Consider the following 6,432-nt stretch of genomic DNA (forward strand, 5'->3'; position numbering starts at 1 on the left):
TCTCTGTGCCTTTTGAGATGGAAATGTTCTACCTGGTCTCCTTTAGGAACCAAGGTCATTCTTATCAGAAGGGGGAAAAAGGTTATTTGAAAACTAGGCCCATGAAAAATCTTAAAAATCTTCACCACAAGTATTACTGAAAAGCTTTAGTTATCTGAGCAGGACACCTTAACTTATTCCATCTGCCAGAAATACAATTTGGATCCAATTGTTCTATTTTAAACTAGTAAATTTTGCATTATTGTACCTGTCCCGTAGCTAAAATTATAAAATGAAATCTGTAAGATCCTATTTGCATCTGTCTGTATGTTTATATATGTCTATATGTTATAAATGTGTAATTTTTTTCTACCTCCAGATGGTATTATATGTAGAGTTCTATTCAAGTTCATGTGGTCTAGGATAATCTTTGGTAAATAAAAGCTAGTTTGTTTGTGGTTTAATTAAAACAGCCATGCCTTTAGAGTTGTCAGCATTAAATATAATACTTTTATTCTATCTAGGTTTATTAAAAGTCAAATAAGTTCATGTTATCTCTGTTACAGAATTTGTCAGCAAGAAAAAGAATTTAACATGATGGTTAGCTGTTTAATGTCTCATGAAATTTTCTTGAGTAATCTAAACATAATTTTTAAGAAAAAGTAAATTAAATAGATGTAAGATAAAATTTTAAAAATCCTCAAAAAACTAAAAATAGAGTTGCCATATGATCCAGCAATCCCACTCCTTGGCATATATCCAGACAAAACTATAATTTGAAAAGATACATGCACCCCTATGTTCATAGAAGCATTATTTACAATAGCCAAAACATGGAAGCAACGTAAATGTCCATCAACAGATGAATGGATAAACAAGATGTGGTATACACACACACACACACATATACACACACAGTGGAATATTACTCAGCCATAAAAAAGAATAATGCCATTTGCAGCAACATGGATGGACCTAGAGATTATCATACTAAGTGAAGTTAAGTCAGAAAGAGAAAGACAAATACCATATGATGTCACTTACATGCGGAATCTAAGATACAACACAAATGAAGATATCTATGAAACAGAAACAGACCCACAGATACAGAGACAGACTTGTGGTTGCCAAGGGGAAAGGGGCATGGGGGAGGGAAGGATTGGAAGTTTGAGATTAGTAGCTGCAAACTATTATATATAGGATGGATAAACAACAAGGTCCTACTGTATAGCACAGGGAACTATATTCAATATCCTGTGATAAACTATAACAGAAAAATATGAAAAATACATATATGTAAAACTGAATCACTTTGTTATACAGCAGAAATTGACACATTATAAATCAATATACTTCAATACAATTTTTAAAAATTTATAACTGACCTTTTCAACAATAATTATGCTTCACAGTATGTGTACTTAAAAATAGTTTCCAGGAATTCCCTGGCAATCCAGTGGTTAGGACTCCGTGCTTTCACTGCCGAGGGCCCAGGTTGATTCCCTGGTTGGGGAACTAAGATCCCACAAGCTGCGCGGCACAGACAAAAAAAAAACAGTTTCCAAAAGCTTTTTGGTACTTGAAACCTTGAAGTTATGCTGAGATAAGTTAAGTGATGGATATTCATTAAATATCTAGGTCATTTCCAAACAAGATAAAATACTGAAACATTAATTACTGGTGTATCCACTTTTGGTTTTCTTTTACAGAGAAACTAAAAATATTTGGGTCTATTAGTAAATACCTTGTGTGCCACATAGAAAAATTTACTATGAGAACGAATATACTTCTAGAAATTATAAAATGTATTCATAAATTTGCCAATTCATGGAATACTAGTGTAACAGACAGTCCACAGTTGCTTACTTCTTAGTTTCAGGAGGAATAAAAGATTCTAAGGGTTAAAAATTCTAATCAATATATGTAATTAAAATGACTTACTACAGCCATTATGAAAAACACTATGGTGGTTCTTCAAAAAGTTAAAAATTGAACTACCATATGAAACAGCAATCCCACTTCTAGGTACACATACAAAGGAATTCAAATTAGTATCTCAAGAGGATATCTGCACAACGATGTTCACTGCAGAATTAATCACAATAACCAAGATATGGAAACAACCTAAGTGTCTGTCAACAGATGAAAGGATAAAGAAGATATAGTAAATATATACAATGGAGTATTATTCAGCCATGAGAAAGAAAGAAATACTGCCATTTGCGACAACATGGATGGACCTTAAAGGTATTATGCTAAGTGAGATAAGCCAGACATAGAAGGACAAATACTGTATTATATCACTTACATGTGGAATATCAAAAAACTGAACTTGTAAAAACAGAGAGTAGAATAGTGGTAACCAGGGGCTAGGGGGTGAGGGAATTGGAGAGATGTCGTTGAAGAGTACAAACTTACAACCAGGAGATAAATAAGTTCTGGAGATGTAATGCATAGCATAATGATTATAGTCAACTCTACTGTATTATAAATTTCAAAGTTACTAAGAGACTAAATCTTCACTGTTCTCAATACAAAAAGGAAATGATAAATATGTGACATTATAAAGGTGTTAGCTAATGCTACTGAATAATATTGCAATACATAAATGTACCAAAGCAACACATTGTACACCTTAAACTTACACAATGTCAATTACATCTCAATTTTTAAAAATTTTATTTCTATTTTTATTTTTTCATTTTTTGGCTGTGCCACACGGCATGCGGGATCTTAGTTCTCCAACCAGGGCTCGAACCTGCTTCCCCTGCAGTGGAAGTGCCGGAGTCTTAACCACTGGACCACCAGGGAAGTCCCTCAATTTTTAAAAACTACTTAGAAAAAATAACAGTTAAAGGGAACAACTGTATGAAAAGTAGATAAGGAAAGTAAAATGGTTCATTGTTCCAGAATGAGAAAAAGGAAAAAAAAAAACAGGACAAGATCTGAATGGACATAAAAAAGTTATGAGGTTTATAAAAAAAGGAATCCTGGGAAAGGAACTTTATGTGTAGTCAAGCTGGCTAAGATTGGAATGAATTTAAGTTTTTCTAAAAAATAAGTTTTAATATCAACAGTACACTGGTGCAAAATTAGAATTTAGTTTTCTCTCTGTTAAAAGAAAAAAGTTTTATTGGACTTTTGGTCTGCTTTTGAAAGATTGTGGAAGTTTCCTTAAGTCTTAAGTAATCTGCCCAGACAGCAAAGATTTTGTGTCTTACCAAAATAATTTACTGTGCATGTTTTCTTAAGTAATCAAAGACCTGATAAAGAAAACACTGTCTTCTCAAAAGAGCTAAGTTTTGTTTACACTTAGGTAAATTTCTGTATTTGCCTTTAACATCATCTATTGTCATTTTGGTTAAATAGATAATTCAGTATTATTTCATAATGATCTGTGATCCTATTTAATCAAATGTTCAAACCTTTTGACATTTTCCCCAAATCAGATTCTAAACAGAACCACAGAAGACCCAGAATTGCCAAAGCAATCCTGAGGAAAAAGAACAAAGCTGGAGGCATAACCCTCCCAGACTTCAGACAATACTACAAAGCTACAGTAATCAAAAGAGCATGGTACAGGCACAAAAAACAGACATATGGACCAATGGAACAGAACAGAGAAACCCACACACCTAAAGTCAATTAATCTCTGACAAAGGAAGCAAGAATATTCAATAGAGAAAAGATAGTCTCTTCAGCGAGTGGTGTTGGGAAAGCTGAACAGCTGCATTTAAATCATTGAAGTTAAAACACTCCCTCACACCATACACAAAAATAAACCCAAAATGGGGCTTCCCTGGTGGCGCAGTGGTTGAGAATCTGCCTGCTAATGCAGGGGACACGGGTTCGAGCCCTGGTCTGGGAAGATCCCACATGCCGCGGAGCAACTAGGCCCGTGAGCCACAAATACTGAGCCTGCGCGTCTGGAGCCTGTGCTCTGCAACAAGAGAGGCCACGATAGTGAGAGGCCTGCGCACCGCAATGAAGAGTGGACCCCGCTTGCCACAACTAGAGGAAGCCCTTGCACAGAAACGAAGACCCAACACAGCTTAAAAATAAATAAATAAATAAATAATAATTAAAAAAAAAACAAAAACCCAAAATGGCTTAAAGATAAATATAAGACAGGACACCATCAAACGCCTAAAAGAGAACATAGGCAAAACATTCTCTGACATAAATCGTAGCACTGTTTTCTTAGGTCATCTCCCAAGGCAATAGAAATAAAAGTAAAAATAAACAAATGGGACCTAATCAAATTTATGAGCTTTTGCACAGCAAAGGAAATCATAAACAAAATGAAAAGGCAACCTATGGACTGGGAGAAAATATTGGCAAAAGACGTGACTGACAAGGGATTAATTTCCAGAATATACAAACAGCTCATACAACTCAATACAAAAAAAACCCCAAACAACCCAATCAAAAAACGGACAGAAGACCTAAGTAGACATTTCTCCAAAGAAGACATACAATGACCAAGAGGCACATGAAAAGATGCTCAACACAGCTATCAGGGAAATGCAAGTCAAAACTACAATGAGGTATTACCTCACACCAGTCAGAATGTCCATTATCAAAATATCTACAGGGGACCTCCTTGGTGGTCCAGTGTGTAAAACTCCACATTTCCACTGCAGGGAGTGTGGGTTCAATCCCTGGTTGGGGAACTAAGATCCCACCTGCCACGCAGCGCTGCCAAAAATATATATATATGTATATGTGTATATACATATACATATATATACATATATATATATATATATATATATATATATATATATATATATATATATATATATATATATACACACACACACGTGCATGCACACACACACACACAAATAATAAATGCTGGAGAGGGTATGGAGAAAAGGGAAACCTCCTACATTGTTGATGGGGATGTAAATTGGTGTAGCCACTATGGAAAACAGTACTGAGGTTCCTTAAAAAACTAAAAATAGAGTTGCCATATGATCTAGTAATCCCACTTCTGGGCATATATCCAGAGAAAACTCTAATTTGAAAAGATACATGCACCCCAATGTTCATAGTAGCACTATTCACAACAGCCAAGACATGGAAGCAACATAAATGTCCATTGACAGATGAATGGATAAAGAAGATGTGGTATATGTATATACAATGGAATATTACTCAGCCATAAAAAAGAATGAAATAATGCCACTTGTAACAACATGGATGGACCTAGGGATTATTATATTAAGTGAAGGAACTCAGACAGATAAAGACAAATATCATATGATACCACTTCTGTGAAATCTAAAAAAAATGATACAAATGAACTTATTTACAAAACAGAACCAGAATCACAGATATAGAAAACAAACTTATGGTTACCAAAGTAGAAAGGGAGATAAATTAGGAGTTTGGGATTAGCAGATACAGACTACTATATATAAAATAGATAAACAAGAAGGTCATACTGTAGAGCACAGAGAATTATATTCAATATCCTGTAATAAACTATAATGGAAAAGAATCTGAAAAAGTATAGAATGTATACACAAATTACTGAACCACTCTTCTGTACACCAGAAACAAATACAACATTGTAAATCAACCATACTTCAATTGAAAAAAAAAAAAAAAACCTAAATGTAGTCTTTTCAGCTCAAACTTACTTTAAGCCTTTCCAAAAGGGCCCAGGAAAATCTAAAGGATTTGTCACTCACTGGATAAGATGTTGAGCTAATTATATTTATTTGACTTGTTACATGGGAAGCAGTATCAAATAAGAAGTGATGTTGGGCTTCCCTGGTGGCGCAGTGATTGAGAGTCCGCCTGCCAATGCAGGGGACACGGGTTCGAGCCCTGGTCTGGGAAGATCCCACATGCCGCAGAGCAACTGGGCCCGTGAGCCACAACTGCTGAGCCTGCGCGTCTGGAGCCTGTGCTCCACAACAGGAGAGGCCACGATGGTGAGAGGCCCGCGCACTGCGATGAAGAGTGGCCCCCACTTGCCACAACTAGAGAAAGCCCTCACGCAGAAACGAAGATCCAACACAGCCATAAATAAATTTAAAAAAAAAAAAAAAAACCCACTTCGTTAAGCTTCTAAAAAAAAAAAAAAAAAATTTAAAAAAAAAAGAAGTGATGTTAAACCTTCTTAGATTATATTTGTATGGATGCATGTTATTAACATAGGTGTTTTAGAAATTATATGAAATTCTTAGAAATCTGTTATGTCCTAGTACATTATCAGTCCTAATTCCAGTTATGATCTTAAAATTTTGTATAGCACATAAATAACCAGATTTCCTTGTCAAGTCCATTATAATAAACTCTCATCCAATCTTTAACCATGGGCATTTTAAAGTCTTTTGTCACAGACAGTTGTTTTACTCTGATGCTTTGCAAAAAAGTCTGATTCATGAAAAGGACCCTACCAAGTACTCTTGATCACTAATACCTTGGTCAAATTACAAG

This window comes from Balaenoptera acutorostrata, chromosome 19 (genome assembly GCF_949987535.1).
Source record: "Balaenoptera acutorostrata chromosome 19, mBalAcu1.1, whole genome shotgun sequence".
NCBI classification, from domain to species: Eukaryota; Metazoa; Chordata; class Mammalia; order Artiodactyla; family Balaenopteridae; genus Balaenoptera; species Balaenoptera acutorostrata.